Source organism: Macaca nemestrina, chromosome Y, assembly GCF_043159975.1.
Source record: "Macaca nemestrina isolate mMacNem1 chromosome Y, mMacNem.hap1, whole genome shotgun sequence".
Taxonomy (NCBI): domain Eukaryota; kingdom Metazoa; phylum Chordata; class Mammalia; order Primates; family Cercopithecidae; genus Macaca; species Macaca nemestrina.
The window spans coordinates 2,273,521-2,300,427 of record NC_092146.1 but is presented as its reverse complement, the minus strand read 5'-3'; the positions used below and the strand labels follow the sequence as shown (position 1 = coordinate 2,300,427).

Here is a 26,907-nt window from a genome sequence, read left to right as displayed (position 1 = left end):
AATCATTCTTTTAGTGTGAAGAACCTCTATTTGGGCCTCAAAGTTGTTTGCACCTCGAGGGTTATTTTGTCTGATTTTGCTAGCCCAACTTGGCTTTCTTTCTATTGGTATTTGCTTTGCGCATTTTTTTTTCCTAGCTATTTTCACCTTCCCTTTGGCATTTTGTTGCAAACGCTTCTCTTGTAAATAGCATGAAACATTTTAAATTGCATAATCTAATCTCTGTCTTTTTACAGATTTATTAAATCATTGAACATCGAACAAAACTAAGGATACGCTATTCCTACTATTTTATTTTACTTTTCTTCTTTTTTAACTCCTTCCTTCCTAACTTCCATTTAGTATTCAGTTTTTAAATTTATTATTATTATTTTTTTATTTTTGAGACAAAGCCTGGCTCTGCCACCCAGGCTGAAGGGCAGTGGCGCAATCTCAGCTCACTGCAACCTCTACCTCCAGGACTCAAGTGATGCCCCCACCTCAGCTTCCTGAGTAGCTGGGACTACAGGCGCTCACCACGACACTTGGCTAATTTTGGTATTTAATTTTATTCTTCATTCTTCATTTTCCTCCACTAGTTCAGGAGTTATATGTTCAATTTCTATTTTTAACAGGAACACTTAACCTTAAAATGTCAAAATCCAGCAACATCTAACTACTTTTACTCACTTCTTCCCTTTCTTATCCTCTCTGTGAAGGTAGCCTAATCTTTAGAAATTAAGTTTCACTTTGTTGTTAACACCAGTTATTATTTTGTTAAACAGCTAACAATCACTTAGTTTTACCGGCTTGTTTCCAATGTCTTTGGCTGGCATTGCTGTTCGCATCCTGCTGTGCTATTCAGGGTGTGAATTTCTTCTTAAGGCAGAGCATCATTTGGAAGATTTTTCAGCAAGAATTGCAGAGCTCCTTGTTGGAAATATTTACGCTATCATCACTCTCCAACAGCAATTTAGCTGCATTTTCAATTCTTGCTTGATAGTGAACATTTCCTGAACAACCTGTAAATGCCTGTCCATTGACTTCCTGACATCTCTCATGTCAGGAAGGCCGTCTGCTAGAAGTCTGGGAGTTATTTCTTTTTCTTTTTTCTTTTTTTTTTTTTTTTGAGACGGAATCTTGCTCTGTCACCCAGGTTGGAGTGCAGTGGTGTGATCTCGGCTCACTGCAACCTCCGCCTCCCAGGTTCAAGTGATTCTCCTGCCTCAGCCTCCCAAGTAGCTGGGATTACAGGCATGTGCCATCATGCCCAGGTAATTTTTTTATATTTAGTAGAGACCGGGTTTCACCATGTTGGCCAGGTTGGTCTCGAACCCCTGACCTCAGGTGATCTGCCCACGTCAGCCTTTCAAAGCACTGGGATTACAAGTGTGAGCCACCACCCCTGGCCAAAGGTTACCTTTTTAATTGAAAATAAATAAATAAATAAATTGAAGCAAAATTTACATATAATTCACCATTTAAAAATGAACAATTCAGGGGCATTTAGAACATTCAGAGTGTTGTGCAGCCATCACCTCTGTGTACTTCCAGAACACTTTTGTCCCCCCAAAAAGAAACCTGGATTTTATCAAGCAGTCACTGTCCCTTTCCCCTCCAGCCCCTGGCAGTCACGACACTGCTTCTGGTTCTAGGGATTCGCCTATTCTTGAAATTTCATTTTCATAAAAATATACACTATGTGATTATTTGTGTCTGGCTTCTTTCTCTTTGTAAAATGTTTTTGAGGCTCAACCACTTTGTATCAATTTTCAGTGCTTCATTCCTCTTCAAGGCTAAATAATATTCCATTGTGTGGATGGACCACATTTTGTTTATCCATTCCTTCCACTGATGAACATATGAGTTATTTCTGCCTTTTAGCTATAATGAATAGTGCTGCTGTGAACATTTGTGTACATATTTTTCTTAGAACCCTTGTTTTCAATTATTTTGAGTACATACCTTGGAGTGGAATTGCTGGTTCACAGAGTAATTCTATATTTAACTTTTTGAGAATCCACCAAAGAATTTGTTCACAGTGGCTGTACCATTTTAGACTCCCACCAGCAATGTACAAACATTGCAGTTTTGTCACATCCTTGCCAACACTTGTTATTTTCCATTTTAGATTTTAGCCATCTCAGTGAGTATGAAGTGGTGCTTCACTGTGGTTGTGATCTGCATTTCCCTAATCACCACATTTTGCTTTCAATATCTACTATCTGGTATAGTTTTTGCATCTTCTTCATACACCCCACAGTTCTGTAAAACATCCTCAACCATCCCTCCATGAGCATCAGTTCAAGGACATTGCCTCAGTTTTTCCCAGCCAAAGAGTCACTCACCTGAGTTTGGCTTCTTGGTGGGTTCTGCGAACAAAGAGAGAAAATAAATTCAATATGCATTGAAGATTCATCAGAAGCACAAAGAAAGGCCATGAACGCCCTGATGAAAGATGAAAAGGGAGTGACAAAGCAATACAAAGTAAATGATATGGACACAAATTCCATGTTGTATTCAGAAGAAAAGCAAGAAAACACCCTTAAAATCCATTCAAAAACAATCCACCCTTGAGGCTGTGAGGATGCCCACAGGATGGTCAAAGTAGCTGAGAACATCCAAGACAAGTAAGTGAGCTACCTGCCCGTAGAGCCACCATAGAGCTGGACGGTGGAGAGCGGGGCAGGGGGAGGCAAAAGAAAAGATAAAGACTTTCAGCTTCTAAAATGATGGCTTTTCTCACTTTCTTTCATTCACTCATTTATTCATTCAGCAAATATGTATTGCATGGATGTGGCTATCAGGTCAGGAGTGCCCAGGGTGCAGCCTGTGACCACCCTGCTCAGTGAACCTGGGTGTGCAGTGAGGGTGGGCAAACAGGGGCAGGAGGAGGTTTGAGGAAGATAAGTCAAAGGAGGTGGAGTCGGCCATGGCTGGGAAAATTGGAGCTTCAGGGCTGTGCAATGGCCAGACTTCTTCCAAACAGAGGAAACAGTGTATTTGAAAGCATGGTTCACATAACAGCCTCGCATTGCCTTGGTAGGAGGAAGCTGGAACACAGGGGTATACGTGTGGTGGGGGCATTCACTGGGGGTGCAGAGACTGCAAAAAGGAGAGTCTGAAGCTCCAAAGGGGACATACGATTTCGCATGTCCTGTATTTTAATTGAAGGTTTCCCATCACCTTTTCTCCTTCCTGCCACCTCCCTCTCCCTTCCTGCCCTCACTTCTTCCTTCTTCCTCTCCTTCCTTCCTTCTCTCCTTTCTTCCTTCCCTCTCTCCTTTTCCCCCTTCTTCTTTTCTTCTTCCCCACCCTCCTTTCTTCCTTCCTCCCCTCCCCCTCTCTCCTTCCTTCCCTCCATCCTTCTTTCTTTTCCTTCTTCTTCCTTTCTTCCCCCATCTGTCTTTCTTTCCTTCCCCTGCTCCTTTCTTCCTTTCTTCCCTTCCTCCTTCCTTCCTTCCCTCATTCTTTTCCTATCTCATCTCCTTTCTTCTTCCTTCCTTCCCTCCATCGTTCCCTCTCTCCTCCCTTTTCTTTTTTTTTTTTTTTTTTTTTTTTGAGACGGAGTCTCACGCTGTTGCCCAGGCTGGAGTGCAGTGGCGCGATCTCGGCTCACTGCAAGCTCCGCCTCCTGGGTTCACGCCATTCTCCTGCCTCAGCCTCCTGAGTAGCTGGGACTACAGGCGCCCGCCACCGCGCCCAGCTAATTTTTTGTATTTTTAGTAGAGACGGGGTTTCACTGTGGTCTCGATCTCCTGACCTTGTGATCCGCCCGCCTCGGCCTCCCAAAGTGCTGGGATTACAGGCTTGAGCCACCGCGCCCGGCCCTCTCCTCCCTTTTCTTCCCTCCTTCTTTCCATCCTTTTTTTCCTCCCTCCCTCCCTCTTTTCCTCCCTCCTTTCATTGTTTCCTTCTCTTTTCTTGCTTCTCTTCCTTTTCCCTTCCTTTCTCCTCCCACCCTCCCTCCCTCTCTCCCATCCTTCCTTTCTCCATCTTCTTTTTAAAATGTAAAATTATAAAGATTTTTTAAAATAGTGATACACTCACAGAGTTTCTTAAAGCCCAAGCAGTATAGACAGTGAAAAGCAAATACCCCACAGTCGCCATACAGGTGACTGTGGTTCCTGTGCACTGGGGCTTCCTTCCCATATGGAAGGGCTGTGGATGAGCAGGCACATGCCTGCCCATTCATGGGGGGCTCTTGGCAGCAAAATGATGCATTCAAAGATGTGTTTGCAGGCACTGGCAGTCTTCTAGGTGAGCAATGAAAAGGTAGTAACAGGTGAGTGGTAAGGAAGTTTATTTCTGTGATTTTTAAAAAATCAACATGAAACTCACATATCATAAAATTTGACATTTTAAGGTGTACAATTCAATGGTGTTTCATATTTTCACAATACTGTACAATCACCACCTCTATCTGTTCCAGAACAGTTTCATTCCCCCAAAAGGAGACCCCATAACCACGAGCAGTCCCTCCCTTTTCTCCCCTCTTCCAGCCCAACCATCGCTAAGCCACTTTCTGTCTCTCTGAATTTGCCTGTTCTGGATATTTCATATTAATGGGATCCTACACCCTGTGGCCTTTTGTGCCCGGCTTCTTTCACGGAGCACATTTTCAAGGCTCGTGAAGCATGTATCAGAACCCCTCTTCCTTTTTACAGCCAAATAATATTCTGTTGCATGGAGGGACCACATTGCGTTCATTCATTCATCTCCTGATGGACAGTTGTGTTGTTTCCACCTTTGGCTTATTGTGAAGATTGCTGCTGTAAACATGGGTACACAAATATCTGTTTGAGTCCCTGCTCCCAATTCTCTTGGGTACCTGTCTAGGAGTGGAACTCCTGGGTCACATGTCAGTGATCTTCCAGATCAGTAACATGTCTTGTTCTGTATCTGAGCCTACCAGCCAGCCCGTCCTTCACTATTGCACAGGGTTCTCTTGCAGCTATGCCTCATTCTTTGTCCAAACCAAATGCTGGTGCTACACACTCGGTCTGAATTTTGGAGAAAATCCCCCAATGCTTCCAAAGTGGTTGCAACCACACACCTGCCTCCAACTCCCACCCCTCAGTCTGCCTTGACAGGGTAAGATTCAATCTTCATCTTTTCTAACTTGATGGGAGAAATGGCAACTTCATGTTGGGGTGGGTCATTACATTTTCCTGTTGCACTGACAACAATTTTGTATCTGCTTTGTAGGATCATTATTAGCAAAAACATCACTGTGCGCAGAAAACTGGGAGAGAGATGAGTTCCTACTGTCTTGTTGTCGGCTTTTTAGGATCAGATCTGGTTATCATTCTCCCTTCCTCCAGCAAACACCATTATGTAACTGCCCTGGTCGACCAGTTGTTCCCAATGCTAAAGCCCAATGGAGTCTTCCTCTGTGTACATAAAAGATTATTTTTCTTTCACAATAAATGTTTGAATCTCAATTAGACTGTCTGCCTCGAGCAGGACTTTCTGCAGGGCCCAGGATGCATATTTTCAGCATTCTGGTCAGTCAGAAACATTCCAGCTGACCTTGAACTGATAAAACACCGAATGGGAAGATTCCAGGTCCTCAGTACCCTGGAGAAGAAAAACTCACAGCCCCATGATTGAAGGTAACCAGACAAGCTGATGGGAGAACAGAATGAAGTGTGCTCTGGGAGGAGAGATTGGAGGCCATGGATTGGGACCAGGGTGTAGGACAATGAGGGACATGAAATGAAGTGTAAGAAAAGCAGAAACTGGGCCGGTTATGCTGGTGCACGTCTGTAATCCCAGCATTTTGAGAGGATTGCTTGAGCCCAGGGGTTCAAGACCAACCTCGGCAACGTAGTGAGAATCCGTCTCTACAAAAAAAAAGAAAAGAAAAGAAAAGAAAAAGCTTGGCATGGGGGCACACACCTGTTGTTCCAGCTACTTGGGAGGCTGAGGTGGGAGGATCACTTGAGCCGGGAAGTTGAGGCTATGTGGTAAGCTATGATTGCAACACTGCACTCCAGCCTGGGCAACAGAACGAGACTCCCATCTCAGTAAAATAAAGTAAGATAAAATAAAATAAAATAATAAAATACTAGCATATTCCTAAACCACAGGTTTAGAAGCACAGACCTACCAAGAAATGAGTCTGAGACATTTAGAGAGTGTGTAAATGTTTGTCTCGAGGCGTTTGTAATCTCCCACGAAGAACAGAGCTCTCAACACCAAGAAATTCCCAACACTGGCCCAATCCAACCCCAAAGTAACTATACAGCTGATGCTGTTAGATCCAAGCTGAAAAGAGAAGGCTCCCCTTGAAATATCGGCACTTACCGGGGTCATCAAGGGCGTCCGCCAAGTCAAAGTCTCTTTGACCTATTGGGAGCAAACAGGGCATAAGTCACCCCATGATAGAAAAGCCAGAATCCCCCTTGTTCCTCACCTCATGCTGCTCCCCTCCTCCTGCAAGCCTAGGGTCACCCAGAGCACTAAAACTAACCTGACTATGAGCTACGTGGGAGATGCAACCACCACCTCCACCTAGTCCCAGAACATACTCATTACCCAAAAGAAGACCTGTGTCCCCATTCAGCAGTCACTTCCCCTTCCGCCTCCCCAGCCCCTGACAACCACTAATCCACTTTCTGTCTCCATGAATTGTCTGTTCTGTGAATTTCGTATAAATAGAATCCTACAATATGTGGTATTTTGTGCCTTGCTTCTTTCACTGAGCATGATGCTCTTGAGTTGCATTCACGTTGCGACTTGTGTCAGAGCTTCATTCCTGCTCAAGGCCAGGAAACTTTGAAGGAAGCCTCTCTCCAAGCACATAGACTTCTCTCCTGGACTCTGGACTGTACCACTCACAGCTTAGAACTGGCATTTCCTGCCCCCCGCCCCCCACCCCACACAGAGTCTACGTTGAGAGGGGCTGCCCTAGAAGAAGGTGAAGCATAACAATGTGAGGATCCTGGATCCCTGAGAGACTATATGGAGCATAGGACACCTTTGCCACCTCACCTGGCTGCAACACAAAAAAGACACAAACTTTTCATTCTTTGGGGGATGTTTGTTACAGCAGCTAGCCTATGCTGACAAATACAGGGTCAGGAAGCAACCTCTGTGGACAAGCTGAGGTTCCTACCTGATCCAAAAGCAGTTAACCTAATGAATGTGTCTGCAGCAGAGAGAAGAGAACATTCACATCTTTGTGACTCATCATTAAAAACACACTGCAGAATTTGTGAGAATGAAGAGTCCCTCTTGCTGACACATATGCACACCTTGCTCTTATTCCTCCCTTGCCCCCTGCCAGTACTAACCTTGTAGAGAAAACACCACCAGAGAATTTATCAGGAAGTAGAGGATGCAGCCAGGAGCACATTGAATCAGCAGTTACTATGCATTGAGTTCTGTTGCAATAATACCAGGCACCCAAGCATCTCATCCGCCCACCCGAGGATGTTGGTATGACCAGCATGCATATTTCCCAAAGGAAGAACCTGAGGTTCCGGGACGTTCAGGGCAAGGCAGGAGCAGAGTCAGAACCTGCAGAATTGTCCAGGGGGGACAACCTCTCACTCAAACACTAAGCCATGGAGGAGACTAAGCCTGGGGCAACCAGGTGAGCCCTCGGTGCTGGCTCTCCCCAACTCTGATGTCTGTCTCCCTCCCAAAAATCTGTCTGCCTGGGTGATGCTTGCTCTGTGGGAAGGTTCAAGGGCTCCAACATAGATTCGTACAGCCTGTGGCATGGCTCCAGCCGGATGCCACCCAGGCAGGTTTGCGGCTCCTCGTGGAGGTAATCAGGGCCTCTCCAGAGCAGAAGGTGCATCCCCAGACAGGAGCCCCTAAGTCAGGACAGAGTCACAAACCTTGGAGGGAAGGGGGACTCTGAGCCCAGGGCGCACACAGCAGCTGCCCCTGGGCCCAGACTGGAGGCTGGGAGCTGGTGGTGCCATCACAGGTCAAATCCCACACAGCCATTTCTCTCAAACTCTGGGTGCCCCACGTCCCTCTCAGATGATGTTCTCTGCTGCCAGTGATCACTGCAGGCTCGCCTTGAAGAACAACCCAGCCCTTCTTTGCTCCCTCCAGCATTCTCCCTATTTGTTGTTGTTTTCTTTTTGTTTGTTTTGTTTTTAGATGGAGTCTCGCTCTGTCGCCTAGGCTGGAGTGCAGTGGCACAAGCCCACTGCAACCCCCACCTCCTGGGTTCAAACGATTCTCTTGCCTCAGCCCCCTAAGTAAGTGGGATTACAGGTGCATGCCATCACGCCCAGCTAACTTTTGTATTTTTAGTAGAGACAGGGTTTCACCATGTTGGGCCAGACTGGTCTCGAACTCCTGACCTCAAGTGATCCGCCTGCCTTGGCCTCCCAAAATGCTGGGATTACAGGCGTGAGCCACTGCACCTGGCCTCCTCCAGCTCTCTTGGTCATCATGGTCCAAGCTGCTCAGACTGGGCTCAGGGACAGGAGCCGCCTCAGCCTCTTGGATCCGTGCGACGTCTCCCCTCCAAGGCTGCCAGCAGTTCCAGTCAAGACACCTGTCCAGGACCCCAGAGTTAAGCGTCTTGGCTATGCACACACCCTGAGAATTTACATTCCAATCCGTGTTCACCGTTGACCAATATCTTTCACTGCGTTGTATCTCGGCCCATCCCAGCAATTCCAGGCATCCCCTCAGCAACTACTTAACAATCTCCTCCCAATCCGTGTACCCGGCCACTCCCTGCTGTTGCCCTAAATAACCAAAGGCCTCAGTGTTATCTCTCCCCTCCCAGTCCCTCCGCTCTGAAATGCTGTTGCATAAAACAGGCAGGCGGCATGGGAGGGCTGCAGACAGCTCGTCTCATCCTGCAGCAGGAGGCCAGGTTGCAGCGGAGGTTCCTTCAGCTTTGAGATGCTCTGGATGACCCTGGGGGATGACAGGAATTGAGGGTGGGGAGTGTCGCAGAGGAAGTGGAGCCTGGGGGTTTTGGGCTTTGCTTGGTTTCAGGGGTTGCAATGCAGCCAGAAGTTGCTGCATTCGTGACTCATACACACGAGGCTGTTGTCGGTCACACCCAGACCTCGTTACATAAACAAGGCGGACTCTGGCCAGCATCAGGCGGCCTGGGCACTGAGACAGTCTCCAGTCCTGCACGCCAGGCAGGAAATCTATCTCCCAGGCAGGGCCCCCTGTCCTCTCTCCTCTCCGGGGAAGTTACAGCAAAGTCACGGCTGGGGTCCTCATGGGCCTGGAGTAAGAACCCTGGGCTGGGAGATGTCCCAGGTAGACGATGCTGACTCTGGGCTCTCTGTCTCCAAGGTCGGGGTTGCACATGACGCTATTGCTTTCACGGGGTTTATTTTCCACCGGGAATATAAGACGGGGCAGGAACAGGAGATCTGTTTCCGATTTGCTTTGCTTATACTTAGTGAACTCAGCAGCTTTTAATCAAATCCTTGTGTTCTGGGATCCCTAAACCCCCAAGAAGAAAGCAGCCTCATTTTGTGCTGGGACTGTGACAATGGTCCTCGGTTGCTGGCATCCTGGAGATGTCGATTAAGTGGCTCCTGTTGGTGGATGGGAGGGCCGAGCGTTACACATGAGCCCCCGGTAAAGCTGTGCTCAGGACCCCAGCCATGTGACACAGCGCTTTGAAGCATTCTTCTGTAGCCCGCAGTCACCAAACCCCTCTTGGGCCCAAATTCCACCTCTGCCAGAGTCAAAGACGCTTCTTATTGGAGTTCCCCTGCCCCCCACCCAAATTCCTTACGTTGATTCAGACCTACACGTGGTTCAGGCTTAGGAAACAATACCGCCAAGGGCAGGCCTCAGCAGCAGCCTCAGAAGCAGCCGTTTCTCTCGGAACTTCTCCAGCCCCTCGGTCTCTGAGTCCCATTCAGAACTAGAATCCCTCTTCCCAAGACGGGTCCCAGAAACAAGAACACCTCTCCCTCAAAGCCAGCCATAAAACCTAAAAACAGGACTCTAACTGTCCCTCTATCCTATCTGGATAAAGAGTGGCACAGGCCGGGCGCGGTGGCTCACGCCTGTAATCCCAGCACTTGGGAGACCGAGGCGGGCGGATCACAAGGTCAGGAGATCCAGACCATCCTGGCTAACACCGTGAAACCCTGTCTCTACTAAAAATACAAAAAATTTAGCCGGGTGAGGTGGCGGGCGCCTGTAGTCCCAGCTACTCGGGAGGCTGAGGCAGGAGAAAGGCGTGAACCCGGGAGGCGGAGCTTGCAGTGAGCCGATTTCACGCCACTGCACTCCAGCCTGGCAACAGAGTGAAACTCCGTCTAAAAAAAAAAAGAGAGAGAGAGAGAGAGAGAGGCCCAGAAGAATCTAGATACACAGGCCTGGCTGGGTTTCCCCGCTCAGACCTTCAGCATTGGATCAGGCCCTTTTTGTCCAACCCTATTTCTACACAGCTATCCAGACTTGGTTGAACCAAAGCATAAAAATAGACAATCTCCCCTTGTAACTTGGGGTCTTCATTCTGAATGCTCCCCTGTATACACGTTAAATACATTTGTATGTCTTTTCTCCAATTAATCCATCTGCTTTGTGTCCATGATTTTCAGTAACACATCAGGGGCCACGACCCCAGAAAGTCAATGTAACAAACAGCAATTTTGCCAAGCAAAGAACGTACCGTTGCTCAAATAATAATAATGCAATGTCAAGGCCAATGCCCACTGAACATTAGCTGCCACCAGCACAGCTGCCACGCAGCACAGGAGAGCAATCGACCCACACAGCAAAACCTCTGCTTCCCACTGAATTATTTACCTCAATCTAAAGAAGAAAATCAGCTCCCGGCAGGCTCTGAGCAGAAAATAAAAAGGAACACACGGAGACTGTCTAAATCCCTGACCCCAATTACCGCTATTGCCAGCAGAATCTGTACACCACGGAATTGAATTCGAGTCATCACAGGACGTGCAACCACATTAGTAAATTCAGACAGGCTCTTCTGTTTCACTATTCAATCCAATATCCTTTGATCTGCGTGCCCTGGAGAAACAAAGCTCTTTAAAGCAATTGTTCTCTTCTTTCCTCCCTTCCTTCCTTCCTTCCTTCCTTCCTTCCTTCCTTCCTTCCTTCCTTCCTTCTTCCTTCCTTCCTTCCTTCCTCCCTCCCTCCCTCCCTTCCTTCCTTCCTTCCTTCCCTCCCTCCTTCCCTCCCTCTCTCTTTCTCTCTTTCTCCTTCTTTCTTTTTCTTCTTTTATATAGAACCTCACTATGTTGCCCAGGCTGGAGTACAATGGCGCAGTCTCAGCTCACTGCAACCTCCACCTCACAGGTTCAAGCGATTCTCCTGCCTCAGCCTCCAGAGTAACTGGGATTACAGGCGCCTCCCACTATGCTCAGCTATTTTTTTTTTTATTTTTAGTAGAGATGGGGTTTCACCATGTTGACCAGGCTGGTCTCGAACTCCTGACCTCGTGATTCGCCCACCTTGGCCTCCCAAAGTGCTGGGATTACAGGCATAAGCCACCGCGCCTATCCTTTTTTTTTTTTTTTTTTTTGATATCAAATCTCACTATGTTGCCCAGGCTGCAGTGCAATGGCGCAATCTTGGGTCACTACAACCCTTACCTCCCTGGTTCGAGCGATTCTCCTGCCTCAGTCTCGCGAGTAGCTGGGATTACAGGTGCGTGCCACTACGCCCAGGTAATTTTTGTATTTTTAGTAGAGACGGGGTTTCACCATATTGGCCAGGATGGTCTTGAACTCCTGGCCTCAAGTGGTCCACCTCCCTCGGCCTCCCAAAGTGCTGTAATTACAGGCATGAGCCACTGCCCCCCGCCTGTTTTTTCTTTCTTTACATAGGATTGTACTGGTTTTCTCTGAAGTGTGGGTTCATTTAAACCAATCTTTCTGGGGTCAGCTGCTGCGGTCGAAGCCACTTAGTGGGTCTTAAACCCATAGAACCCTTCTCAGCTTGAGGAAGCCCACAGAGGGGAAAGTTCTGAGGTTCTACAAACCTGGCACAGGGACCCCGAGAAGAACAAATCTTAACTTCCTTCAGGCAAATCCTAAGGTTTCTCTTTGACTCCAGCTCAGCAATTAAAAACTATATATGTGAATATATAGAAAGTATATGATAATGGCTCTTGTGACTGAACTTGTTACTGGAAAGGGTCTGAAATCAGACCCCAGCAGAGGGTTCTTGGGTCTTGCACAAGAAAGAATGTGTGGTGAGTCCATAAAGTGAAAGCAAGTTTATTAGGAAAGTAGGGGAATAAAGAATGGCTACTCCATAGAGCAGCCCCAGGGCCGCTGGCGGCCCATTTATATGGTTATTTCTTGATGATATGCTAAACAAGGAGTAGAGTATTCATGGCTCCTCTTTTTAGACCGTAGAAGGTAACTTCCTGACACTGCCATGGCATTTGTAAACTGTCATGGCGCCGGTGGGAAGGCAGTAGTGAGGACCACCAGAGGTCACTCTCGTCGCCATCTTGGATTTGGTAAAATGCGGCCAACTTCTCTACAGCAAGCTGTTTCATCAGCAAGGTCTTTATGACCTGAATCTTGTGCCAACTTCTCATCTCATCCTGTACCTTTAGAATGCCTTGACCATCAGGGAATGTAGCCCAGCAGCTCTCGGCCTCATTTTACCCAGCCCCTACTCAAGCTGGGGTTGCCCTGGTTCTAACACCTCCAACAAACTCAACTCAGGTCCACCAGCCCAGTGCAGTAAAGCCGAACACTGCCATCGGGATTGCAGTGTAAGGAAGTGAGGCATTTATTCCAAGCTATTTAGAGGGCATCAGGCAACTTCCTTGATGCCTTAAGACTCAACCCCCTGGGTGGCCAGTAGGTGAGGGTTTTCAACGGCAAGGAGGCAGAGGTTACAGGCAAAGCCATAATACATGCAGGCTATACATTGCTTTGACCTAAAAAGGTGGGGTACCTGGAAGCAGGGGCCTAATGAGGATTCAAAGCTTCTCTGATTTGTCATCGGTTAAGGAGGTAAAGCTTTGTGTGAACATTTGGGGTCAGCAAAAATGAATGCTAGTTTTGGCCCATGGGTGTGACTTCCTCCAGCACCTCCCTGCACCCCCCTCCACACCCCTCCCGCCACCACACGCTCCAGGGAAGGAATTTAGAACAAACATTGGCAATAAGAATTCAGGCCTCAGTTTCTCTTACTCGACTACGAGCCAGCAGATGGCATTTTTTATTTGGCGGGGGTCTGGGTTCCTGAAGATCAACTCAGGGCCATATAGTAAGATGTTACCTTGGCTGGGCATGGTGGCTCACACTGGGAATCCCAGCACTTTGGGAGGCCGGGGTGGGCAGATTACCTGAGGTCAGGAGTTCGAGACCAGACTGGCCAATATGCTGAAACCCTGTCTCTACTAAAAATACAAAAATTAGGGCGTAGTGGCGCGTACCTGTAGTCCCAGCTATTTGGGAGGCTGATGCATGAGAATCGCTTGAACCCAGGAGGTGCCAGAGGTTGCAGTGAGCCGACTGAACCACTGCACTGCAATCTGGGTGACAGAGCAAGACTCCTCTCAAAAAAGGATGTTATCTTTAGTCTTTACAGGAAACTAAACATCTTGAGGTCCTTTCTTCCTTGGCTATTGTTCTACACTACAATCACCTTCTTGCTTATTAAGCTGCTCCATGTACTTCTCAAGGCCAGTGAGGTGCCTGGAATTTCCCTTGACATTTCCCTTGAAGGAACTCAAGGTTTTCCTTTATTTCCATGCTAGGGAGAGTGCCTGGCAGGCCCCGAAGAGGCGTGTCTTTGCTCCATCTCCCTGTCTCCCAGGACGGCATGATTCACAGAATAGAAAACATTAAATAATATGATTAGGTTAGGACTGTAGGTTACAACAGAAAGTGACAAGGAAGGCTGCTGCCCCAATGGGGAATCTTATTCCCAGTGGGCCTTGTTTGCCAAGGGATGAGTTCCACTTTATCCCCATGGATAAGATGAAATCCATTCTGTTTTCTAATTGGTTATGAAGTTTTTGTTTGCAGCAGGGCAGGAAATCAAACACAGCTGGAGTCTCCTCCTGCACACCTCAATGTGAATATCCAGGGACTCCCTAACACTCCAGCTCACCGCGGCTGTAGACGCCGGAGCTGAGCAGGCCACCCTGGTGCATGATCTGCTCCTCAGAACCCATGAATCCTCCACGGTCTCAGCATCCGAGCAGCCCAGCCTCTCCCCAGAAGCTCAACCAATTGGCCCCGCTCTTGACTTCCCAGTGACCGTATTATGCAGTTGCAGATTGAAGCTCTATTGGAGCAACCATTGGCAATGAGAATTCAGGCCTCAGTGTATGTCTGTAGCACAACAGACAGTGTCTCCAGAGGTTGAAGTATTTTGTTTCAAAGAGGAAGGAATCATCATTCATCACAAAAGGCAAGACATCTTTGGAGCAAGGAAAACTTGAGGAAAATACCACAGACCATGCAATGGGGCACTGGTCAACGGTGTGTGGTAAACCAGTCTTCCCAGAGTGGCGTGCACGCGGATCCCTCAGGACATGGGTGACACACAGACTATGCTTCAGCAGGTCTGGCTGGGCCCAAGGCGCAGTGTTTCTCATCAGCTCCCGGGGGATGTCAAGGCTACAGATCCATGGATCTCACTTTGCAGGACAGAGACTTGGTAATGGCTTCCCAGAGTTGCTACAATAAAATCCCAAAGACTGGGCAGCTTAAATAACAACCTCGATTCCCCCACAGTCCTGGAAGCTGGAAGTCTGAGATCAAGGTGTGGGCAGGGCCGGTTCCTCCTGAGGCCTCTCTCCTGGGCTTGTAGATGCCATCTTCTCCATGAGTCCCCATGTGGTCGTCCCTCTGTGTATGTCCGTGTCCTCATCTCCTTTTCTTATGAGGTATCCTAGTCCATTTCAGGCTGCTGTCACAGCATACCATAGACTGGGTGGCTTATAAGCAACAGACATTGATTCTCCCACAGTCCTGGAGGCTGGAGGCCAGAGGTCTGAGATCAAGGTGTGGGTGGGGCTGGTTCCTCCTGAGGCCTCTCTCCTTGGGCTGTAGATGCCGTCTTCTCCCTGTGTCCTCACAGGGTTGTCCGTCTGTGTGTGTCTGTGTCCTCATCTCCTCTTCTTATGAGGTGTCTTAGTCCATCTCAGGCTGCTATCACAGAATACCATAGACTGGGTGGCTGATACACAAAAGACATTGATTCTCCCACAGTCCTGGAAGCTGGACGTCTGAGATCAGGGTATGGGCAGGGCTGGTTCCTCCTGAGGCCTCTCTCCTGGGCTTGTAGATGCCATCTTCTCCCTGTGTCCCCATGTGATCCTCCCTCTGTGTGTGTCTGTGTCCTCATCTGCTCTTCTTATGAGATGTCTTAGTCCATTGCAGGCTGCTATCATGGACTACCGTAGACTGGGTGGATTGTAAACCACAGACATTGATTCTCCCAGAGTCCTGGAGGCTGGACATCTGAGACCCAGGCATGGGCAGAGGGTCATCCCTCTGTGCATGTCTGTGTCCTCATCTCTTCTTTTTATAAGGTCTGCAGTCCTGTTGGATCAGGGCCCAACCTAGTGACCTCATTTTGCCTGAATCACTTCTTTTTTTTTTTTTTTTTGAGACAGAGTCTAGCTCTGTCACCCAGGCTGGCGTGCAGTAGCATGATATCAGCTCACTGCAACCTCTGCCCCCCAGGTTCAAGCAATTCTCCTGCCTCATGCTTCCAAGTAACTGGGACTACAGGCACGCCCAGCTAATTTTGTGTGTGTGTGTGCTTTTTGTATTTTTAGTAGAGATGGGGTTTCACCATGTTAGCCAGGATGGTCTCTACCTCCTGACCTCACGATCTGCCTGCCTCAGCCTCCCAAAGTGCTGGGATTACAGGCCTGAGCCACCGCACCCCACCTGAACCACCTCTTTAAAGACCCCATCTCCAAACACAGTCACAATTGGAGGTCCTACAGGTTAGAACTTCCATTTGTAAAATTGAGGAGGGTACAATTTGGCTCACAACAGAGTTAAACCATGGGACATGGTCAACAACAATGGGGATGCCATTGGACAGCCTGGTTCAGTGGAGACAACCAGGCTTTGGCAATCTGGAGAGACAGTTTCATCTCAGCAACATCACGTGCCTGGCCCATGCCCTGAATAACACTCTTCCTTAATTTTTTTTTTTTTTTTTTGTGAGACAGTCTTGCGCTTTACCCAGGCTGGAGTGCATCGGTGCAATCTCGGCTCACTGCAGTGCAATGGCGCAATCTCAGCTCACCTCTGCCTCCAGGGTTCAAGCAATTCTCTCACCTCAGCCTCCTGAGTAGCTGGGATTACAGACACATGCCTCCATGCCCAGATCAGCCCAGAATCCAGCCACATGCAGATTCTGGATCAGCAGGTCTGTGTGGGGCTATAATTGTGTTTTATTGTGATTATAATACAATAAGAAAATATTTCTTAGAAAAACCTCAGGAGGCATTCATTCGGGTTTAAGGAAATGTTCTTAGGTTGAAATGTACTTCTTTCTTTTTCTTTGTTTTGTTTTGTTTTCTTTTCTTTTCTCTTCTTTTCTTTCTTTCTTCTTTCTTTCTCTTTTTGTTCTGCTTCTGCTTGTTCCTCTTTGTCTTCCTCTTCTTCCTCCTCCCCTTCCCCTTCCTCCTTTCCTCTTCCTCTTCTTCCTCTTCTTCTTCTTCTTTCTTCTTCTTCCTCTTCCTCTTCCTCTTCCCCTTCCTCTCCTCCTCCTCCTCCTCCTCCTCTTCCTTCTTCTGACAAGGTCTAGCTTTGTTGCCCTGGCCGCAGTGCAGTGGTGCAATCATAGTTCACTGCAGCCCTGAACTCCTGAGCTCAAGGGATCTGTCTGCCTCAGCCTCCCAAGTAAGGAAAACAAATGTATTTTAGATAGATAGGTCAATAGATAGGTAGATGGGATATATGATAGAGATAGATAGATAGATAGATAGATAGATAGATAGATAGATATTGAAGATAGATATTGGAGATAGATGAACAGATAGATAATAGAGAGATAGAGATGATAAATAGATAGGTAGACTTTTGAGACAGATGAAAGGCAGATAGAGATATAGGTATATATAGAGTTAGATATAAACATATCTTATTGGTTCTATTTCTTTGGAGAAACTTAACTCATATACATATTAACAAAGATCAAGAAGAAGAAAATTTTAAAAATCACCCCAATCCCAGCATGTGCTGTTTTTTGGGAGACAGATAGATTTGCAAACGTTTTTAAAGCTTTTATAAAATCTAATTTTGCGACATAAAAATGTGAAGATTTTTGTGGATGTGATGACTCTTCTTGGGTTTTTAAACATCTGAAGCCTCCCAGAGGCTGGGATTCACAGGCCACAGCAGAGTTTCCCAGCCTCAGCACTGTGGCTGGACACATCGCTGACAGGTTTAAGTGCCTCTGGCCCCTGATCCATCGGGGGAATTCCCAGAAGCTTAGCAGTGTCTGGGAGAGCTCCATCTGGAGGCAGAACCCCACTTTTCTATCCCCTGTGTGCCAATAAGAGTGAAGAAAATGACTGGAATGGGGGGACCTCAAAGGAAGGGTCAGTTGCTATCCAAGGAAGGGGAGACATTTCTTGGACTATGTGCTCCAATATTTGCCAGATGTCTTCACACTCAGGTGCCAAATAGCCATAGACTGGTTCTGCACAGCCCCTTCCTACTCCAACGAGGAAACTATGGAATGCTTAGCTTCTGGGTTATATGTGCAACGGCTCTATGCCGTATGAGGGAAAGATCCTACAAGTGCATTCTGACAGTCAGGTCCATTTAAAAATGCCCCAGACAACTATACCGTTCCTCCTATACTGTACGGTACAACTATACCTCCAGACAACTATACCTCCAGACAACTATACCTCCAGACAACTATACCTCCAGACAACTATACCTCCAGACAACTATACCTCCAGACAACTATACCTCCAGACAACTATACCTCCAGACAACTATACCTCCAGACAACTATACCTCCTGTAGTGTACCGGAGCATGACATTTCCAACCTGTCCCCTTTCCCAGGGTTAGAAGTTATGACTAACAGCAGGTTCTCCACTGCAGCACTAATGACACTTGGAGCTGCATAACTCTCTGTCATGGGTGCTGTCCTGTGCACTGTAAGGTGTTGAACAACATGCCTTGTCTCCACCCACCAGACGCCAGAACACCCATCCCCGTGCAACTACCAAAACTGTTTCCAGACATTGCCAAGTGTTACTTGAGGAACACAGTTATCCCTGGGGAGCAGAAGAATGTCATAGATAGATGATGGACAGCTAGATAAATAGGTTGATAGATGGATGGATAGATAGATAGTAGATAGATAGATAGATAGATAGATAGATAGATAGATAGATAGATAGATAATTAGATAGATAGATAGATAGATAGATAGATAGATACATAGATAGATAGATATGAGAGTTGAATAGTTGGAGAAGTAGGTAGAAAGATAGATAGATACATAGATAATAGAGATGAGAGTTGGATAGTTGGAGAAGTAGAAAGATAGATAGATACATAGATACATAGATAATAGAGATGAGAGTTGGATAGTTGAAGAAGTAGGTAGAAAGATAGATAGGTAGATAGATGATAGACAGATAGATGATAGATGATAGACATGAGAGTTGGTTAGGAAAGTAGATAGACAGACAGATAGATAATAGAGATGAGAGTTGGATAGTTAGATAAGTAGGCAGAATGATAGATGATAGAGAATCAATAAATGAGAAAATTTTTGACAGATAGATCAACACATAGATTAGATAGATAATAAGAGGATATAATAGAGACAGATAGATCAATGGATAATGATAGATAGATAGATAGATGATAGATAGATAGATAGATAGATAGATAGATAGATAGATAGATAGATAGATGACAGAAAAATCATTGACAGAGATAGATAATAAACGACAGGTAGAAAAATCATTGACATAGATAATCAATAAATGACAGATAGATAATAGGTGGATATAGTAGAGACAGATAGGTCCATGGATAATGGTAGATGATAGATAGATCTATAGATAGGCAGACAGACAGACAGTATCTCTCATGCTAAGGCAAGATTCCTCAACCTCAGTCCTACTGACATATGAGGTTGGATCATTATTTTCTGTGGGGCGTCCTGTGCACTGCAGGGTGTTGAGCAGCATCCCTGGGCTCCACCCACTAGTTGCCAGGAGCATCCCTGCCTCGAGATATTGACAAGTGTCCCTGTGGATAAACATGATCCCTGGTTGAGAATGGCTGGATGGCAGCATCTGTACCTGGGGGTGTCACCTTGGGCCTGCATAGATTGAATGACACATGACTGAATTGGAGACCACAGAGCTGCCTCCCCACTGTGGCAGGGATCCATGAGACTCCACCCAAAGGTAACCAGATGGTTGCACACAGAGTCATCATCTCTTAAAAGAAGCACATAGCTCCGCTTGGGCATCACCTGGGGTGCTTCTTAAGATGCAGGTCTCCCAGCTCCCAAATGCCCGACCCACGCCTACTGAATAAAGATCTCAGTGGGTGGGGACCGGGGTGGTGCTTTTAATACCTCCTCCCTTCAAGGTGATGACCTGCACATCAAAGACAGAGAATCACCGCACTAAATGGCTGCAATGCCCAAGGTAACAATGGCAGGGAAATGACCCATTTGTGGTTCCCTTTCCAAGCTACAAATTTGCTAGATCAAAGGATGCTTGCAGAGAAGGAGGGGGCAGGGAGAGAGGGGGCACCAGAATGGAAGCAAGTCAAGAAAAATATAACTGAGACATAGGATGAGGCTGGCGTGGTTTGGGGTTCTGTACCCTGGCATGGTATGGCTTCTTACCTTAGGCAATCATCATAACTTTTTTTTTTTTTTTTTTTTTTTTTTTTTTTTTAGATGGAGTCTTACTCTGTCACCCAAGCTGGAGTGCAGTGGTACAATCTCAGCTTATTGCAACCTCTTCCTCCCAGGTTCAAGCGATTCTCCTGCCTGAGCCTCCTGAATAGCTGGGATTACAGACACCCCCCCACCATGCCTGGCTAAGTTTTGTGTTTTTAGTAGAAACAGCATTCTGCCATGTTGGCCAGGCTGCTCTCAAACTCCTGACCTCAAGTGATCCATCCAGCTCGGCCTCCTAAACTGCTGGGATTACAAACATGAGCCACTGTGCCCGGCCCACAACTTCCCCATATCCCAGTTTTTAGAAGTCAACTAAACAGCCCGTGACAACCTAATGCAGCAAGTAATGAAAAGTACTTGTCACAACACCTGACTTATCTTTACTCAACAGGAAGTACTCAGAAATATGATGTGCTACTGTTCAGAGCTCTGAGTGGTTTTTTTCATAAGTTTTTTTAGTCTCTACATAGAAACACAGCTCTGTACAAATGCACACACATTTTAAGTCATGTTGATACGGACAGGAGGCAGGAAGATACTAGATAGAAGAGGGCAGTTCCCCAGCAAAGGCCCCACCCTCAAGCCTGGAAACCTGTCGTCCTAAATGGAAACAGGCATTCCTATTTTTGTGCCCAAATGTTGCCTTTTGACCCACCATGCACCCCTGTCCTGTACCCATATAAACACCAAACCCCAAACCCCAGACCCCATGTGCAGACAGACTGATGAGCAGAAAAGCAGAGGAACTGAAGAGCAGCACAGCAGAGAAGGAGAGAAGAGAAGGACACTGAGAGGTGTTCAGCTGGGGATGGCTGGAGAAGAGATCAGCCGCAGGACAACCAAACTCCAGGGGAAGATCATCTTCCCACTCCATCCCCTTTCCAGCTCCCCAAACATCCCACTGAGAGTCACCTCCATCTGGCAATAAACATTTCTGCATTTACCATCCTTCAGTTTGTTCGTGTGACCTGATTCTTCCTGGACGCTGGACAAGAACCCGGGTACTGGCCGGGCGCAGTGGCTCAAGCCTGTAATCTCAGCGCTTTGGGAGGCCAAGATGGGCGGATCACAAGGTCAGGAGATTGAGACCATCCTGGCTAACATGGTGAAACCCCGTCTCTACTAAAAAAATACAAAAAACTAGCCGGGCGTGGTGGTGGGCACCTGTAGTCCCAGCTACTTGGGAGGCTGAGGCAGGAGAATGGCGTGAACCCGGGAGGTGGAGCTTGCAGTGAGTCGAGATCGCGCCACTGCACTCCAGCCTGGGTGACAGAGAGAGATTCCGTCTCAAAAAAAAAAAAAAAAAAAATGAACCTGTGTCCGGAGCTGCATGCCCCGGCCATAGCGAATAATAATTAAGGATTAAACGCCTGAGCTATATTCATTTCCACCCCACACCTTCTCCCTAGATTTACCTTCTTCCCTGTATTAATACCGCCATTAAAAGATGGCGCTCTTCCCACTTCTTCTTCATTCATTTTTCCCGCGCCCGCGAAAAGACTACCTGACAGCGCAGGCGCAACATGACGTCCGACCGGAGAAACCGAGGCTTATCTGGCCACGCCTTCCTTTTTTAGGTCATTTCCGCCTTAGCCCAACCCCTTCCCCTCTGCATGTATATAAGGCATTGCATTACCGCCATTAAACGAGACTTGATCAGAGCACTGTCTTGTCTCCATTTCTCGTGTCTCTTGTTCCCCAAATTCCCACCCCCTCCTCCAGGGCCTACACTGACTATCCCGCGGGCCAGGATAAACCTGGGCACCAAGAGGGCACTGAGCTAGTTAACACTTAATAGTTAACACTTAAGCCACCTGCAGATGGCAGAGCTAAAAGAGCACCGTAACACACCCACTGGGGCTTCAGGGGTCACAGGCACCCACCCCTAGATGCTGCCATGGAGCCCAGAGCTCAAAAACACTCATGCTAGCTGCTGTATCTGCCTATCTGCAAGCTCTGCCTCCCATAAGAGGTTTCAGTGTGTGGTGGTCAAACAGATGAACCACATCCCTGTCGCACATCCTGTGAGGGGGGTCAGGGAACTCTCAGGTTTCAAATCTGATAAGGGAACAATGTACAATAGACTTGGAAGAGACTGTCTTAGCTGGTGTATATCCTGGACATGTATCCTTTTCTTTTCTTTTAATTTATTTTTAATTGATTCATAACAGATGTACATAGCTTCAGGGTACATATAATAATTTAATACATTTATATAATTTGTAAAGATCAAATCAGTGTACTTGGGATATCCATCCACCTTAAATATTTGTCTTTTCTTCATGTTAGAACCATTCCAACTCTTCTATTTTGAAATCTACAATAGATTATTGTAAACTAAAGTCACGCTACTGATTATCTAACACTAGTGCTTATTTCTTCTATCAAACCCTATAATTTTCTTTTTTTCCCTCAATAAATGACATTTCATACACTGCCCTTTGATGTTTCCACTTCTGGTTCTCAGCTGTTAGAAGACCTGATTGTGTCTCATGTTCCTTCATGTCCCTCTGGATTGGATGGCGAATACTAATTAAATACAGTGGAAATGTGGGGCTGCTAAAATGTGAACCTCTGTTAGGAATATGACCATATTCTTATTATTATCTTGTTTTGTGTTGATAATTTAGTAATAATAATAATGATTTATAGTATATTAACCATTAACAATACTCTGTTTTCTTTATTTAATTTTAAGTTCCGTGATACAGATGCAGGATGTGCAGGTTTGTTACATAGGTAACCATGTGCCATGGTGGTTTGCTGCACCTATCAACCCGTCACGTAAGCATTAAGCCCCACATGCATTAGCTATTTATTCTGATCAATAATCTGTTTTCTTAAGTACTTCATAGCAATCATCCCACCAGCCTTGCAGAATGTTTCTGGGATCTTGGGAATGTGCTCCATTTCCAGCTGGTGATGGCTGAGGATGTAACAGGGTCATCTGTGCATTTAATGAATTACCCAGGACATACCCAGCTGTTGAGTTCACATCATCGTATTTACACAGAAGGGCCCTGATCCAGACCTCACTTTCTTTCCAGTCCCTCCTGTAACGTCCCTATGGGGTGCTACTTGTGTCAGAGGCACTGGAACCAGAGCGACTCCATCTTGAAAAGGGGCTGGGCAATAGAAGGCTGAGACCTACTGGGCTGCATTCCCTGATGATTAAGGCATTCTGAGTCACAGGATGAGATTGAAGGTCTGCACGAGATACAGGTCATAAAGACCTTGCTGATAAAACAGGTTGTAGTAAAGAAGCCGGCCAAAACCTACCAAAACCCAGATGGTGACGAGAGTGACCTCTGGTTGTCCTCACTGTTACACTTCCACCAGCACCATGACAGTTACAAATGCCATGGCAATGTCAGGAACTCTGCATGGTCTGAAAAGGGGAGGCAGGAATAATCCACCCCTTCTTTAGCATATCAAGAAATAACCATAAAAATGGGCAACCAGCAGCTCTCAGGGCTGCTCTGTCTGTGGAGTAGCCATTCCTTTCTTCCTTTACTTTCCTAATAAACTTGTTTTCACTTTACAGACTTGCCCTGAATTCTTTATTGAGTGAGATCCAAGAACCCTGTCTTGGGCTCTGGATCCGGACCTTTTTCCTGTAACACTCCGAGAAGGGATGATTCTGATTTTCAGAAGACAAGGCTTGGGATAGAGCAGGATGCTCATTGGAGTCTTCCCAGACAGAGCTGCAAGACAGCTCAAATTCTGCTGCCAGCTGCCCCCGTCCAAATCCTCAGTGCCTCAGTTTACCCATATCTGTGAGGGTTAATACTGAATGTCAACTTGATCGGATTGAAGGATACAAAGTATCGATCCTGGGTGGGTCTGTGAGGGTGTTGCCAAAGGAGATTAACATTTGAGTCAGTGGACTGGAAGGGGCGGACCCACCCTCAATCTGGGCAGGCACCATCTAATCAGCTGCCACTGTGGCTAGAACATAAGCAGGCAGAAAAATGTGAAAAGAGACACTGGCCTAGTGTTCCGGCCTACATCTTTCTCCCGTGCTGGATGCTGGAACATCAGACTCCAAGTTCTTCGGTTTTGGAATCTGGACTGGCTCTCCTTGCTCCTCAGCCTGCAGACGGCCTGTTGTGGGACCTTGTGATCATGTGAGTTCATACTTAATAAACTCCTCTCTCTATATCTATTTCTATTGCATCAGCTCTGTCCCTCTAGAGAACCCTGACTAATACACCATCTGTAAAATGACATCAGGCACGACACTCCCGTCATAGGGCTGAGGGACAATCAACTAAGTTAATCCATGCCTAGTGCATAGGAAGTGCTGGTGTCATTCAAAGAATTTAGCACAGGACACGGTGTGGTGGCTGATGCCTGTAATCTCATGATTTGGGGAGGCCAAGGCAGGAGGATCATTTGAGCTTAGAAGTTCAAGTCCAGCCTGGACAACATAGTGAGATCCCATCTCTACAAAAAGTTTTAAAAACTAGTCAGGCATGGCGGCAAATGCCTGTAGTCCCAGCTACTGTGGAGGCTGAGGTGGGAGGTTTGTTTGAACCCCTGGGGTGAAGGCTGCAGTGAGCTATGATGGAACCACTGCACTCCAGTCTAGGTGACACAGTGGGCCCCTCCCTCAAAAAAAGTTAAAACACATTAAAAAAAGAAAACATTTTATGTCATAAGTGCGTTTAATACAACTACCCTACCAAACACCATAGCTTAGCCTTACCTGCCTTGAAAGTGCTCAGAACACTTCCATCAGCCAATGGATGGGCAAATCATCTAGCACAAAGTCGACTTTGTAATGAGGTTTTGCACACCTCACATAATTTATTGAATATTGCACTGAAAGTGAAAAACAGAATGGCTGTATGGGGCCGGGCACGGTGGCACACACTTTTAATTCCAGCGCTTTGGGAGGCCGAGGCAGGTGGATCACCTGAGGTCAGGAGTTCGAGACCAGCCTGGCCAACATGGTGAAACCTAGTCTCTACTACAAATACAAAAATTAGCTGGGTGTGGTGGGCAGGCTCCTATAATCCCAGCTACTTGAGATGCTGAGGCGGGAGAATTGCTTGAATCCAGGAGGTGGAGGTTGCAATGAGCTGAGATTGTGCCATTGCACTCCAGCCTGGACAACAGAACAACACTACATCTCAAAAAAAAAAAAAAAAAAAAAAAGAACAGTTTTATGGGTACTCAAAGTACAGTTTTAGTTTGCACTGAATGCATACCAATTTTGCACCATTGTAAAGTTGAAAAATCTTAAATTGAACCATCATGTCAAACCATCGTAAGTTGGGAACTGTCTGTATACTGCACTTTGTAGAAGTTGATTCGCCCAGGGGGATATGTTTAACCTTTGGCTCTTACTGTGAATGATATAAACTCCTGGAAGTACTTTTCTGGGGAGGTGGGTTTACTGTTGAACATCTCCCTGTAAACAGAAACTAATGAATGCATTGCCGCATCATCCACTCACTAGGTGAGATCTGAAGACAGCACGGAATAATAAAAAATCCTCACTGCAGATCCCAGACTATGTCCACCAGGATCTATCCATCCCAGCATTGCCTCTGCCCGTAAACAGCCAACTCCAATCTTAATGACATCCAAGTCTTTAAACAGGATAAACAGGAAGTGCTGCCACAGGAACATCTGAATGATGTGTCTTCATTCCTAACAGAAATACTTCTCCCTGTTAAGATTCGCCTGGGTATTCCCTTCTCTGGAATCGCCACATTAAAATGACCAAAGAAACTTACTCAATTGTTGTTCAAATCCTATTCTTTATGAATTCATTGGAGTTTCTCCAAGAGGTCCTCACACGGAACTAAAAACTCTAATCTTGGAGTCTGGGACAGCCAGCCTGCAAGTTCATGTTGAAGTTTTTGATGTAAAACTATTCAGGTGGTTTTAATTTGCAAGAATGAATGACAGTGTTTAGGAAAAGGCTTAAAAATCTGAACAAATGCAACCCTTCTGGCAAATGAATCTCTAATAATCTGCCCCACGGGATGAAGTAGTTTCAGCTCTATTTTTACCATATGGAAATGGTCAGAACTAATTTTTAAAATCAGAAAGAAATGATTGACATTCCCCACATGCCCAGTCATGCTTGAATCATGGAGTTAAATAGGTCATGTTTTAAACGCTTGGGACACACGGATCAAAACAGGAAAATATGGTGAATATCTAAATTCTATCAGCTAACATCCTGCCCTTCTGGATCTAATTCCCAGTTTCCAAATTGGAGCAGCCCGTCCTCTCCCTCCCCTCCCAGCCACCCATCCCTCTTAGTCTCCTTTCTAATCCCATTGGGCAAATTATCCCCATTCACTTCATAGCAACTCCTTTGGAAGGAGTTTCTTAAAGCAAGAAGAGAAAAATCCACGCCCAGGCAGATCTCCCTCAAAGCAAAATGCCTCTTACCTCGGGCGTGCATTAGAAAACACAGGAACGCAAGACAAGGAAGTCCCCACCAGCTCTCCATAGTTTGCTTCAGGATGCAAGAACCTCAGCCGACTCCCCAGCCAAGCGGATTGTGAGATCTGGCCTCTCCACCCTCCTGTTGTTGACTTCTGGTCTCCCAGCTTGGAAGGAAGGGAAGTGATGTCTTCAAGTGGAAAATATGAACCGAACTGCCAGAAACAAATGGGCTCCAAGCTCAGATCCCAAACTCCACAGCTGAAAACCTGTGGGACCAGTGTAGGCACGCTCAGTCACGTCTGGGAGCCAGCCTCCCCGGGCTGCCCCACCAATCTGCAGCAGCGCAGAGGATGGGGACACCGGGGTGGTTCCCCAGCGCCAACGGGCAGCTCAGGCTTCTGGAAGCCGGCACACTTGCTTGGCAACTCTGCTCGCTGCGGGCGTGGGAGCTGTAGCAAGTTCAAAGTCACCAACCCAGAAAGCAGAGAAGACACTGGCCGCCTGTATCTTCCTCCTGCAGTACGTGATCGTCCAGCGATACCCAGTGTGGGGCTAACGCACATGTCAGTGCAAAGACCTCAGTTGAAGTCTTGGCTTTTATACCTAACAAACTCAGCGACTTCCGAGACGGATTTATCATCCTCAGCCTTCAGTT

General features: G+C 46.6%; 1 long non-coding RNA gene across 1 annotated transcript; it reads right to left on the bottom strand.

Annotated features, from left to right (window-relative positions):
* Positions 1–1,462: 1,462 nt before the first annotated feature.
* Positions 1,463–26,907, bottom strand: LOC139360959 (uncharacterized). Its single transcript, XR_011618516.1, has 3 exons — positions 26,256–26,907; positions 6,289–6,330; positions 1,463–2,351 (listed from the first exon to the last, which is right to left on the bottom strand). It is a non-coding gene; the product is annotated as an uncharacterized lncRNA (long non-coding RNA).